This window comes from Lepus europaeus, chromosome 18 (genome assembly GCF_033115175.1).
Source record: "Lepus europaeus isolate LE1 chromosome 18, mLepTim1.pri, whole genome shotgun sequence".
Taxonomy (NCBI): Eukaryota; Metazoa; Chordata; class Mammalia; order Lagomorpha; family Leporidae; genus Lepus; species Lepus europaeus.
Genome location: NC_084844.1, coordinates 53,823,783 through 53,836,954, shown reverse-complemented (window position 1 = coordinate 53,836,954; position 13,172 = coordinate 53,823,783). Strand labels below are relative to the sequence as shown.

The 13,172-nt window shown below is 50.0% G+C and overlaps 1 protein-coding gene across 2 annotated transcripts in view; it reads left to right on the top strand.

The window, feature by feature from the left end:
- GAS7 (growth arrest specific 7) overlaps positions 1 to 13,172 on the top strand; it is a 238,943-nt gene that overhangs the window by 53,553 nt on the left and 172,218 nt on the right. Inside the window, exon 1 of one of the 2 annotated variants that reach the window (XM_062216547.1) lies at positions 3,768 to 3,788. The exons of the other annotated variant lie outside the window; for it this stretch is intronic. The gene's annotated coding sequence lies outside the window, so the exon portion shown is untranslated. Of the gene's footprint in view, positions 1 to 3,767; positions 3,789 to 13,172 lie in introns of those variants that run through there. 2 annotated transcript variants of the gene reach the window in all.

Below are 13,172 nucleotides of genomic sequence, written 5' to 3'. Positions count from 1 at the left end.
TGGAGCAGGTGCAAAGGCAGGATCGTGTGGCAAACCAGGAAGCACAGGCTGCAGCCGGGCCTAACTCAGCTTTTACAACAACCCCGTCCTGAGTGTTTCCTTCCAAGGGCAACAACGCCACCAGTGACCCAAGCATGTCTGGCTGGGCCCACCCACTCAGCACCATAGTTGGATCAAATTTCTACACTCTTAGTATGACTGATTTTAGGGTCTGCATGTCTGCACACATATGAGGGACAAATAATGTTCAAACCAAAGCCGCAGGTGCTGCAGATGGTGCCGGTCTGTGGTCCAGCTTTGAGTGGTGAGGCTCCACAGAGTGTACTCTCTGTCTTTTAAGAGGATTTTGTCTTGTGAAGACAGATGTGAACATCAGTCATCGCTCAGCAGATGCAGCCAGGACCTGCTCTCCAGGGCTTTCTTTGGGGGCATCTTTTGTAGAGTGACCCCTGGGATGGGGAGAGGGGTGGGTGCCCATAGATATGGGCACACTAGGCCATAAAGGGGGGAAGCACCCCATTTCTTATTCCTAGTTTTGGTTTAATATCGTCACTGCATAAGGATTTGAAGAGAATATTTGGCTTTTTTCTTGCTTGCTGTAATTTGTGACTTAATAGGTACCTCTTGACTTAGTATGCCATAAGGATGTTTCAGTCAGTGATTGGGCCATGGTCCCATAAGATTATAGTGCCCAGTGACATTGTGGCTGTCATAGCTTGTACAAGTACACACTAGGATATTTGCACACAGATGAAATGACCTGATGGTGCCTTTCTCAGGACACAACCCTGTTGGTCAATCCAGATCAGCCCAGGCCCTCTGAACCAACAGGAGCATGGTCCAGACAGGGCTGTTCATCTGCAGAGCCTCAATCTTGCAGGTCTTTAGGTCATGGGAATGCCCCCACCCCCACCCCAGGTGGTTCAGCTGCCCCCTCCACCTTCCTGTCTCATCTCTGCCTTTTCAAATAAAACAAAAATAAATATATAAAAAAGACCAAGGGACACTTGCATTCTGGACCCTTCTCTGCATGATCCTGGCCTTGGGACTACCAAGGCCAAGTTCTCATTGTTGAGGTAGTGGTTCTTGCGCCCACAGAAGCAAAATAACGCACCATTCCTCTCCACTGAACCCACGGAGGGCCAGGGGCCGTCCTGCCTTCCTGGGGGGTCTGAGAAGGCATTGCTGCTCCACCTGCCTCGTCCCCCAAAGGTGAGGGCCCCCTGGCTGCCGCTCCTGGCCCAGCCACACTGACTGCTCAGAGCAGGTGTAGCGGTATCCCCAGCACGAGGAGCAGACCTGCTGCTGGCCTTGTCCCCAGGCCAGGGTCAGGGCACAGAGAGGGCTTGTGCACCTGGAGAACTCAGCACCTGACCTTGGGGGCTCTGGGTGTCCTTGATCCCCAACATGGTGCCCGATAGACCACCAGGGCCCAATGGGGCTTTGGTGTTTGGTTCTGTGGCCTTGTACGGTTCCATCCACGCTTCCACTGCCTGGCTTCCTGGACGTTAACTTTCCTTGGGATGAGACTGGGTGGCTCCTCCAATCTTAGACTCCCTCTGAGCTTCCCCATCACCATTTGCTTAAAGTAACCCAAGCATGACTTGCTCCAGGGGAACCCGGCGTTCTGTTGTTCTTTCTGTATAACTTTCCCAGTAGGCCTTTTTGTAGGTTTATTTTCCTTCCTTTTGATGTGCGTTGGAGCATGTAGCAGAGGCAGCCCTGTGGCTCTGCTCCGTACCAGGACCTGTCTGGGTGCCCCTGGCTGTCAGCCCCAGATAGTGGAGTGTGTGTGTGGCCTTGAGCCCAGCCAGACCCTGTGCCAGAGCCGGGCAGTGGGTGTTCTGTGGGTCTTCTCTCCCCTGCCTGAGGACACCAGACTTTCCTACACCTTCTCCATGGAATGCTCCAGCCACACTGCAAGGCTTCCATGTGGAATTCTCCTTATATCCTAGGAAAACACCCATAGTCTTTGGTTCTAGGTGGCTCCAGTTAGGCACTTTTCTTCCTTTCCTCGCTCAATTGGTTTCCAGAGAATTCTGGTCAAAGGCAGGTAGGAGTCATGAATTCTGCCAGTTCTGCCTGCTGTGCAGTTCTCGTTGAGCTGAATTGATAGCATTTGGGGTTTTTTGTTTGTTTTGTCTTGAGAAATTTGGCATCCATAGATGTGGATTTACTTATAGGTTGAGCATCCCTAACCCAACATCCGAAATCTGAGTTGCTCCAAAATCTAAACCTTTTTGAATATTGACATGATGCCACAAGTGGAAAATTCCACATCATGAAACTTTGCTTCATGCACAAAATCATTAAAAATATTGTATACAGTTGCCTCCAGGCTTATGTATATAAAGTGTATATGAAATATAAAAGAATTTTCTGTTTAGACTTGGGTCCCATCCCCAAGATACCTCATTATGTGGGTACAAATATTCCAGAAGAAAAAAATGAAAAGACAAAACGAAACCCACATTAAATCCAAAGCACTTCGGGTCCCAGGCATTTCACTGAGGGGTCCTTTTCACATTCCAGACTCTTTCTCGTGTGCTTCTGGTGGTCTGCAGAGATCACTTAGGGCTGACCTCGCAACCTTTCATGGAATCCAGGGTCCCTAACCATGGATGGGAGGAGTGTTGGGCTCTCATCAGAGTTGCTCTCTCTCTCCTTGGGATGGTGCCCTTGGCCTGGCACTGCTCGGAAGAGGTAGAGGCTCATCGTCCTGCTGGGTACCTGTGGATGAGCATACCGGCAGCCAAGCTGCCATGATTTAGGGAAAGTGGGGGAAGCAGGAGACACATTCCTCTGATTTTTTTAAAAAAGATTTATTTATGGCTACAACAGCCATGGCTGGTCCTGGCTGAGGGCAGGACCCTGGACCTCCATCCAGATGACAGGGTTCAAGCACTTGGACCATCCTCTACTGCCTTCCCAGAACCTTAGCAGGGAGCTGGATCAGAAGTGGAGCGGCTGGGACTTGAACCAGTGTTCTGATACAGGATGCTGGCTTGTTGTGCCCCAACACAGGCCCCTTTTCTCGGCTTCATACATGACCCTAAGTAGGGCCAGTATGCAGAACCCTCCCCCACTGCCCCGGGGGAGCCCTTGGAGCTACCAGAGTCTCTGTGATCCCACTTCCCCCACAGTCCCCTGCTGTCCCACCACTCTGAGAACCCCAGTTCTGCAAGTTCCTGGAGTGTGGAGCAGAGCCCTGGCAGCCCTACCTGCCAACAGCAACACAACTCTGGGCCTGGTGGGGACGGGGGTTGGGTCAGGCCTACCTGAGCCCCTTCCTTGTCGGCCCTGTCTTCCTCCCCATGCTTGGCACCAACTGCAAGCCCCCTCGCCCCTGCGCCCCAGAAGACAGATGGGGTGGGTTAGCTCAGCTGTGGTCACAGTGCTGCAGACTGGGAAGTGACGGAATTTGCATTCTCCAAGGGCAGTCGGAGATCAGGATCCCAACAGGGTTGGACCTCTCTCCGTGGCTTGTCCTCTCTGGGTCCTCACGTGGTGTTCCCTCTGTACGTGTCTGTGTCCTCCTTGTGTTACAGAATATCCCCCACATGGGGTCTGCTTGTACAACATGCAGCAGGCAGGCTCTGGCACCAGCATGGCGTTTATTAACAACATGCAGAGTAAGGAGTCCGGCGGTTGTTGCTCAATTCCCAGAGTCCCTGAGGGATTAAGGGCAGTGAATTTTTACAGACTTGGGGTTGGGCAGTGCTCAGCTTGTGGCCTTTCTTGGATTGGTCGGTGACTGGGGCCAGCATGTTGCTTTTGTAGCGGTAAAGGTGAGCCCCGGTCTCGGTGGGTCGGGTCTCTGGGTAGATCGGCCATGACTTTGATCAGGATCTGAGAGCCAGCATTGAGATGCTAGCGGTCGGTGGGGGTGCTAGCTGCACTCTGTGTCTTCCTGGGTCTTGTGACTCTGGCCTTCCTGGTGTGCCACTCCCCGAGTTCAGTGAGGTCATCCTGAGCGGGGAGCTGTAGTCATCAAAGAGGAAGCAGAGGAACTGGAGAATGAGGGAGAGAGATGGGGGCCTGATAGAGTCTCCAGCATGTGCGTGAGGGCTAGGGGCGTGGGAGCAGGGCCTGCCCTCCTGACCTCATCCTCAGGGAGCCACCTTTGTGAAAATCTTATCTCCAAAACCATCACGTGCTGAGGGATTGGGGGTCGGGATTTAAGCATATCTGGATTGTGTGTGTGTGTACGACTGTGTGTGTAATTTCACGACCCACCCCTGTTGTTACTCATAGCTAAACCCCCACGAATCCTGCCTGGGCCTCCCGAGAGAGAGCTCTACTGCTTGATCAAAGTTGCATGGAATTTTCTTTTTTAAATTATGTAAGCTGGAAATATATTTGGGACATCCAAGAACCTTTCTGTAAGAATCAGGGTTGGTTTTAGTGCTCATGTTATGTTATATTTTCTGATTCTAAATCTTTAAAAATGTTACTTCATGGTGGCTTTTACTGACTTTAGTTGTGTGTGTGTGTGTGTGTCTTTTCAGATAATTTGAAAGGTTTACAACCTCCTTTGAGTGCTGGTGGTTATCTTTATAACTAGTATATGACTTTATAAAATCCTCCATCCTGTTTCTTTAGACAGTTCCTATGGACTGGTTTGTTTTGAGTAGTGATAAGATTATCCTGAATAGTGTTTATCAGAACAAAAAGAACTAACATTTATTATTTTTTTAAAAAGATGTATTTCATTATTTGAAAGGCAGAGTCAGAGAGAGAGAGAGAGAGCAATTTTAATCCAGTAGTCCAAATGGCCACAATGGCCCAGGCTGGGCCAATCTGAAGCCAGGAGCCAGGAGCTTCTTCCAGGCCTCCCACGTGGGTGCAGGGGCCCAAGCACTTATGCCATCTTCCATTGCTTTTCCTAGACCATAGCTGGAGTCAGGAGCTGCAGCTGGAACTCAAACCCAGGCATTTCCACATGGGATATGGATCTCTTACCCCGTGCTAGGCTAAGTGGCTCAAGTTTTCAAGGAGAAATTTTGAAGGGAGCTGGGCTGTGTCATTGTGGGGCTGGCTAAGCAGGCTCTGTTGGGCTGTCATCCCCACGTCTGATGGGAGAGCTTGAAGCTGCAGGGCAGGCAAAGCCAGGAAGGGAAGAGCACAAGTGGGCTGGAACCTGTGGGCATGGACTAGAACCTCACAAGGCTGGGCTGAAGTCGCCTTTGCCATGGTGTGGGTGCCCTGCAGGAGTCAGGGACCTTTGTCATGGAGCTGACCACACACACCCTAGGAGTTGGGGAAGCTGAAGGCGGACCCAGGGGAAGGTGAGGCTCTTGTGTGCCCAGCTGTTGCTTCAGGCTGAGGAGGTGAGTGTGAGTTGCCTCTGCAGATCAGAGCTCAACCTGTGAGCTGTAGCCTCCTATCTGCCCATCACATCTCCCAAGAACCTTCCTCTGCTCTCCTGTAACCAGAATGAGCAAGCAAGGAATTCTGGGAACCAGCGTTCAGCCTGGCCATGTTGACGCACCAGAAAGTCATCACACCTCTGAAGAAAAGTGGATGAGCCCCGGGGAAAGACAGCAGCAGGCTGGAGAGCTGGAGCCGTCTGAATTTCAGTCCTGGCTTCCTTGCTGTGTGGCTTGGAGGAATTATCTCATTTTTGCCTGTTCTGTGAAAGGGAGATAACCATACTAAGACGCTCTGGCGTTTGTTATTGATTCAAAGGACTAAATGAAATGAAGAGTGTCTGGTGTCTTTGCCCCTGGACCTGGGGTAGGAAAAACTCGGCCGTCTCACAGCTGTTGAGGTTAGTCAGGAACTTAGTGTCTCTCCATAGTGGGGTCCGACACTGCCCTCCGGAACCCAGTTTCTTTCATGTAGGGCTTGTGTATTCCTTGCATTAATTTATCCCAAGGGTGTTGATATTTCATCCTGTTATTGTGAGTGAAATTTAATTACGTTTTAAAATGGCGCACGGATGATCTATGGTTCCAGGAAGATGCCGACTGGGAGGCCCGCTCCTGTCTTTAATAGGGATCCTCCGCAGTTTCCACGTGACCCTGGTCCCGGCTGTTGGTTTTCGATAGCATTTCTATTTTCTACTTAGCATTTTAATAACCTTTTTATGTCTGTTTTTCTGAGTCTTCATGGAGAGCATAAGATTAGACGGATCCAATCCCGAGACGGGCTATTTTATGGCTCCGGATAAATGTAGAGTTTTGTTAGCTTCTCTCAAAAGATGATTGTCTCCGTTTTCATTTTCGAAATATTAATGTGCTAAACATGTCTTAGATGTAGAAGGAAAAACCTCAGACTTGGTTTCCCCTACTCTATGCTCACAATGCAGCTCACTTTTTTTTTAAGATTTATTTGAGAAGCAGAGTTGCAGAGAGAGAGGGAGGGAGAGATCTTTTATCCACTGGTTCACTCCCAAATGGCCGTGATGACCAGGGCTGAGGCCAGACTGAAGCCAGGAGTCAGGAGCTTCTTCTAGGTCTCATACGCTGGTGCAGGGATGCAGGGACTTGGACCATCCTCTCCTGCTTTCCCAGACTAATAGCAGGGAGCTGCATTGGAAGTAGAGCAGGCAGGACTCGAACCAATGCCCGTATGGGATACAGGCAGAGACTTAGCCTATTACACCACAGCGCCAGTCCCCACAGATCGCTTCTGACACCAAGCAAGCAGTTCCAGGCGTCCTCTCATTTGACTCCGTTCCAACACTACCTGCCTGGAAGGTGGTTGAGAGTTCAGTTTCTGCCACTGTGTCCTCCCTACTCTTGAGATGCCGGTCACAAAGCCCCACCTGTGCTTTTGATGCCCTGGCTGCAAATCAGGCTCCTAGACCCCACCCCCATCCCCTCCTCTGGCTCAGTTAATTTGCTTAGGCAGCTCCCAGAGCTCAGGGAAATGCTTAGCTCACATTTTCCGGTTTATCACTCAAAGGACAGGCCAAGGTAGGGGCGTGGAGCTTCTGTGGACTCTCTGGACACGCCGCCTTGCAGGAACCTCCACGTGTTGAGCTTTGCAGGGAGCCTGCAAACCCTGTACTCCTGAATTTTTTAAGGGGGCTTCATTACATAGTCATGATTGCTAATGGACTGGGTGGGGAAACCCAGCGAGGACTTTCGGCTCAGCTTCTTCAGCATCCTTCCTCCAGATTTGGGGAAGGACCTCTATGGAGAGACAAGGAGCTTACGGTGTACTATCTTGGTTTCGTGTGTGTGTGTGTGTGTGTGTGTGTGTGAGAGAGAGAGAGAGAGATGGACAGATAGACAGACTACCTGAGTTTCTGTAGCTTGCCTTGGCAACATAAAATATGCTTTTTTTTTTAAAGGATTTATTTATTTGAAAGGCAGAATTACAGAGAGAGAGGGAGAGACAGGGAGAGAGAGAGAAAGAGAGATCTTCCTTTCACTGGTCCACTCCCCAAATGGTCACAATGGCCAGGGCTGGGCCAGGCCAAGGCCAGGAGCCAGGAACTCCATCTGGGTCTCCCATGTGGGCGACAGCGATCCAAGTACTTGGGCCATCCTCTGCTGCCTTCCCAGGTGCATTGGCAGGGAGCTGGACCAGAAGCAGAGCAACCAGGACTCATATGGGAGCCTAGTACCTGCTGCACCACAAAGCCACCCCACAATAGAGATTATTAATAGGTTTTAGATACAGTGTTCGTAAGTTTTACATTGGAGCAGAACATTGAAATCAGAGGCGACTTGACAGAGCATAGGACATAGCATCTGGAAACCCAGATTCTAGCCTATCGTGGTTCTCAACTATGAAGGTGACCTTGGACAAACCAGTGCGTTGCATGGTTTCCTATCCCAGAAAGCCCACATGTGTGTTTCTGCATCTGTAAGGCGAGCATGTCTATGTTTGCTCCTTCTTTCTTGCTGGTGAATTTAAAACGTGATGATGAATCTATCGTTCCTTCCTTCACATTTATTTAAATGCTTTCAGTTCTACAAAAAAAAAAAAAAAAAAAAAAAGGATAACACAATGGGGCATGATCTTAGTTCTTGGACCGTGGGTAACCAACAGTTAATTTGCTATCCATTCATTCATTCACTTATGCCTCCAACAAAGATGGATGGAGCAGCTGCGACGTGCTAGGGATTGTCCTAGACCTGGGACCACACCAGTTACAAAGTGGACAGGTGCCCTGCACGGTGGAGCCTGTGTTCCACTCCACACTTCCTTGTGGCTGGCAGGTAAGTGCTAAATAACTGCCACGAAGGTGAATAAAGTAGGTAGTGGTGCAGGTGGTACATTTGATGAGAAGACCTCTCTAAGGAGGCACTGGAGCAGAGGACTTGACAAAGAGAGGAAACGAGTCATATGGAAACCAGGGCAAAGACTGTTCCAGGCAGAGGGAAGGTGAGTGCAAAGGCCCTGAGGCAGCGATGCCTGTGTAGCTGGAGTTGAGAGAGCAGGCAGGACAGGAAGGGACTTGAGGTCTGAGAGGCCGAGGAGGATCACTCAGGAGCCCTCGGCGGTCCCGGGGATTCTTTATCTTCAGTGTGACCTGCACGGCCAGGTTTCCTGTCTTCATGCCGTGCAGAGAACATAGATAAGATGCTGGTTAGGAGCTGGGGCAGCCGCAGGGGCGTGAGGGGACGGTGGCTGACAGCAGTGGAGGTGGAAACAGCTCCAGGATTCAGAGTCCCTTTTGCAGGAGGTGCTGACGGGGTTTGCTGATCTTCAAGGTGGCTCTCCAGCGTTTCCCATGACCGGGACCATGACAGCCACCCTGCCTTCCACAGCCCGTGGGAACCTGGCCTCCCCCCACCCCACCTCCACGCACTGTTGTGTTGAGTCAGGAGAGCACCCCAGGACCCCCCCAGTAACCCTGCAGTCCTCTGGCTGGGCTTGGGGGAGGGGGAGGAGTCACTGAAAGCTTTGCACATGCCTAGGAGAAATCCCATTCTGAGGCCAAGCCCAGAAATGAAGCTCCTTGGAGGAAGGGGCTCCCCGCACGCCCCGCCTCCCAGCGGGTCGTGATTGGTTTAGGCAGGAAGAGGAGCACGAGGGCCACAGGGTTCCAGTTGGGATGCTCAGCCAGGGGTGACAGACATGGCGATCAATCAGTCAGCGGATAGGGGACTGCATTTGGGAGACTTTTGCTTGCAGTTGCTAGTGTCTGGGCTGAGTCCAGCCCGAAGCTCCAGCAGGGCCAACTTGCTAATTGATGCCTTTTCTCTTTAACTCTGCTCCCAGCTCTGATCTCCCGGTGGGGGTAGGGGTGGGAACTCACCTCCCCCTAATATCACAGCCTCGTGTTCTCCTCCCCCCCCCCCCCCGCCCGTCACCCCCTCCCCCCCCCACTGCTTCCTGTCCTTTCCTTTTCTGCTGAAAATTTATTTCCTTAGCAGCACTCAGGCATCCGGGCTGAGCTTCGCAAACACGCCCACTGCCACCAAGACCCCCTGCGGACCCCAGCTCTGAGCCTGTGATGCCTGCACTGCCCCCGCTCGCTCGCTGCCTGCTCTTTGGACGCCAAGTGCAGAAGTGGAAGCAGTGCCGTGGGTGGATGGGAAAGAAAAAGGAGGCATTGTGCCGCTCTGCCTGGCTTCCTCCCGCCACGTGGTGATGGGGAAGTACTAGAAAGTGAGATCGGAACCGGAAACGCAGAACAGCAGGGCGGGCGGTGGGGATGTTGGGAGCTGCTCCCCTACCTTTATTAGCTGGGAGACAACTCCATGTGGTTGGTGCTGCCCCATGCATGGTGGGACTGAGTAGTGGGCAGAGGGAGGACTTTGGAAAGGTCTGGAGGGTCTGTTTTGTGGAGAGGGAGGACTGAGCCTTGTGGAGAAAGCGGAATCTTTGCACACTGTTGGTAGGGATGTAAGTTGGCATAGTCATTAGGAAAGCAGTATGGGGGCTTCCTTAAAAATTGAGACTAGAGCTGCCATGTGACCCAGCCGTCCTGCTGCGAGGGTGTATCCACGGGAAGTGAAACCAGTAATATGGAAAAGAAAGCTGCATTCGCATGGTCATTGCGGCATTGCCCTTAGTAAGCCAGAGGTGCAGTCGGCCTCAGGGTCTGCAGACGGGTGAGTGTGTGTGCACAACAGAATATGATTCGGCCTTGAAAAAGAAGGCGATCCTGCTATTTAGCACAACATGGGTGAACCTGGAGGACATTATTTTTTTAGGAGGTTTTTATTTAATGAATACAAATTTCATGTGTACAGCTTTTAGGAATATAGATTCATAAAAGAATCTATAATATAATATAAATCTTCCCCCATTCCCTTTTTCCCACCCCCACTGCCATCCCACCTCCTACTTTCTCTCCTATTCTATTCTTCATTAAGATTTGTTTTTAATTGACTTTATATATAGAAGACCAACTCTATACTAAGGAGAGATTTCAACAGGTTGTACCCACACAGACACACAAAGTATAAAGTACAGTTTGAAGACAAGTTTTACTGTTAATTCTCACAGTACACCTCATTAAGGACAGAGGTCCAACATGGGGGGACTAAGTGCACAGTGACTCCTGTTGTTGATTTAACAATTAACAGTTTATTGTTGACGTCAGTGACCACCACCAGAGGCTCTTGATATGAGCTGCCAAGGCTATGGAAGCCTTTTGAGTCCACAAACTCCATTGGTATTTAGACAGGGCCATATGCAAAGTGGAAATTCTCTCTTCCCTTCAGAGAAAAATACATCCTTCTTTGATGACCACTTCTTTCCACTGGGGTCTCACTCATCACTCACAGAGATCCTTCATGCAGAACAGTTTTTGCCACTATGTCTTGGCTTTCTCATGAAATGCTCTCATGGGATTTTCAGCCAGATCTGAATGCCTTAAGGGCTGATTCTGAGGTCAGAGTGCTGTTTAGGGCATTTGTCATTCCATGAGCTAGAAGACATTATGTTAAAGGAACTAAGCCAGACTCAGAAAGACAAATACTACATAGTCTCCCTTACAGATGGAATCTGAAACAGTGAGCTCATGGATCAGAGTGTAGAATGGTGGTTAGGTGGTAACCAGGGGCAGGGTGGATGGTCAGGGATAGGGAGATGTTGGCCAAAGGATACAAAATTTCGATTATACAGGAAGGATAAGTTCAAGGACTGAGTTGTGACTATGGTTTATAACATTGTATTGTTTTTGGAAATCACTGATAGATTTTAAAAAAAATGTTTTTTTTTTTTTGACAGGCAGAGTTAGAGAGAAACAGAGAGAAAGGTCTTCCTTTTCCGTTGGTTCACCCCCCAAATGTTTATTTTCAACTACTTGAAAGGGAAAGCGAGAAAAAAGAGATCAATTTTTTCATATATTATTTCACTTCTTAAATACTTGCAATATCCAGGACTGGGCCGGGCCAAAACCAGGAGGTAGAAACTCCATCCAGGTCTCCCATGTGGATGGCAGGGGCCCAAGTACTTGAACCATCACCTGCAGTCTCCAGGGTGCATTAGCAGGGGGCTGGATCAGAAGCAGAGTGTCTAGGACTCCACGTGGCATACCAGTATGGGGTGCGGGTGTCCCAGGTGGGAGCTTTTTTTTTTTTTTCAAAGATTTATTTATTTGAAAGGTTGAGTTACAGAGAGGGAGAGAGAGAGCCATCTTTTATCTGCTGGTTGACTTCCCAATGGCTGGGGCTGGGCCAGGCTGAAACCAGGGGCCAGGATCTCCATCCGGGTCTTCCATGTGGGTGGCAAGGGCCCAAATGCTGGGGCCATCATCCGCTGCTTTCCCAGGCACATTCGCGGGGAGCTGGATCAGAAGTGCAGCAGCCAGGACTCAAACCTGTGCTCAAATGGGATGCTAGCATCCCGGGCAGCGGCTTAACCACCTTCACCAACAATGCCAGCACCCCCCACCCTGCCCACCCCAGAGCAAAAGCTTTAACCCACCCCCCCTCCCCAAGAGAATAGATTTTTAAGTGTTCTCATCACAAATAATAAGTATTTGAAGTATTGCATATGTTAATGAGCTCAACTGAACTATTCTTTCATGAATATATATTTTAAAATATGTTGTATCTGATAAATATATGCAATTTTTTCTCAAATATAAATAAGTAAAGAAAGAACTGATCACGAAGGGAGGTATGTGTTACAGTCTTGTCTGTCTTCTGGAGAAGGAGGTGCAGACAAGAAAGACCCACGTCAAGGGCTTGAGGGGGGGGTATTTAAGTCCTCCGGGAGAAAGAAGAAAGAGGTTTTGAGTGCAGGGGGCTACTGCCAGACCCTCGAGTGAGGCTGAAAGAAGTGTTAGATGTTTTGCCCTGTGTTAGCAGTTAGCTCCCACTTTCAAGGACACTTAAAAGATTTAATTTTTTAAGCAAATAATTATTATATATATTTTTAAAGATTTATTTATTTATTTGAAAGGAAGAGTTAAGGAGAGAGGGGGAAAGGCAGAGAGAGAGAGAGCTCTTTCATCTGCTGATCCACTCCTCAAATGGCTGCAACAGCCAGTACTGGGCCAGGCTGGAGCCAGGAGCCAGGAATTTCATCCGAGCCTCCCACCTTGGTTCAGGAGTCCAAGCACTTGGGCCATACTCCACTGGTTTCCCATGTGGAGCAGCGGGGACTCGAACCAGTTCTCCGGTTGTGGATGCTGGCATTACAGGCAGCGGTTCAATCCACTGTGCCACCATGTCAGCCCCAAACTCAGTTGCTTTTAAGATGATATGTAAGGTGCCAGAGTGATGTTTCTTTGAAGGTGGTGCCATGTAGGGACTGAGTATGTGCAGACCAAGATTAAGATGCTGCCTGTGGTGAGTGGGGGTCAGCTCACGTGCATGCAGGGGGGTGGGGTTGAAGGTCAGGGACTCAGAATCAAGTTTGAAAGCAGGTGGTGAGGGTACCGGCTCCCCCTTCCCCACACCCTGCTGAGCGAGGACCCAGGGACACCTGAGTTATAGATACCAGATAATTGGAGAACTAAAGGGACATGAGCGGGGCATGTTTAACTTAGAGGTTAAGACACCACGTTCCACATCGAAGTGCTTGGGTTCAGTTCCTGGCTCCAGCTTCCTGCTAACGCAGACCCAGGGAAGCAGCAGTGACAGCTGAGATAGGTGACTTCTTGCCATCCACGTGGGAGACGCGGGCTGAGTTTCCAGCTCCTGGCTCTGGACCTGGCATCATCCCAGCTGTTGCGGTTGGGAGTGAACCCATGGATGGGATCTTGCTCTCTCTGTGCCTTGAAAATAGATAATTAATTAATGAATTACATTTGG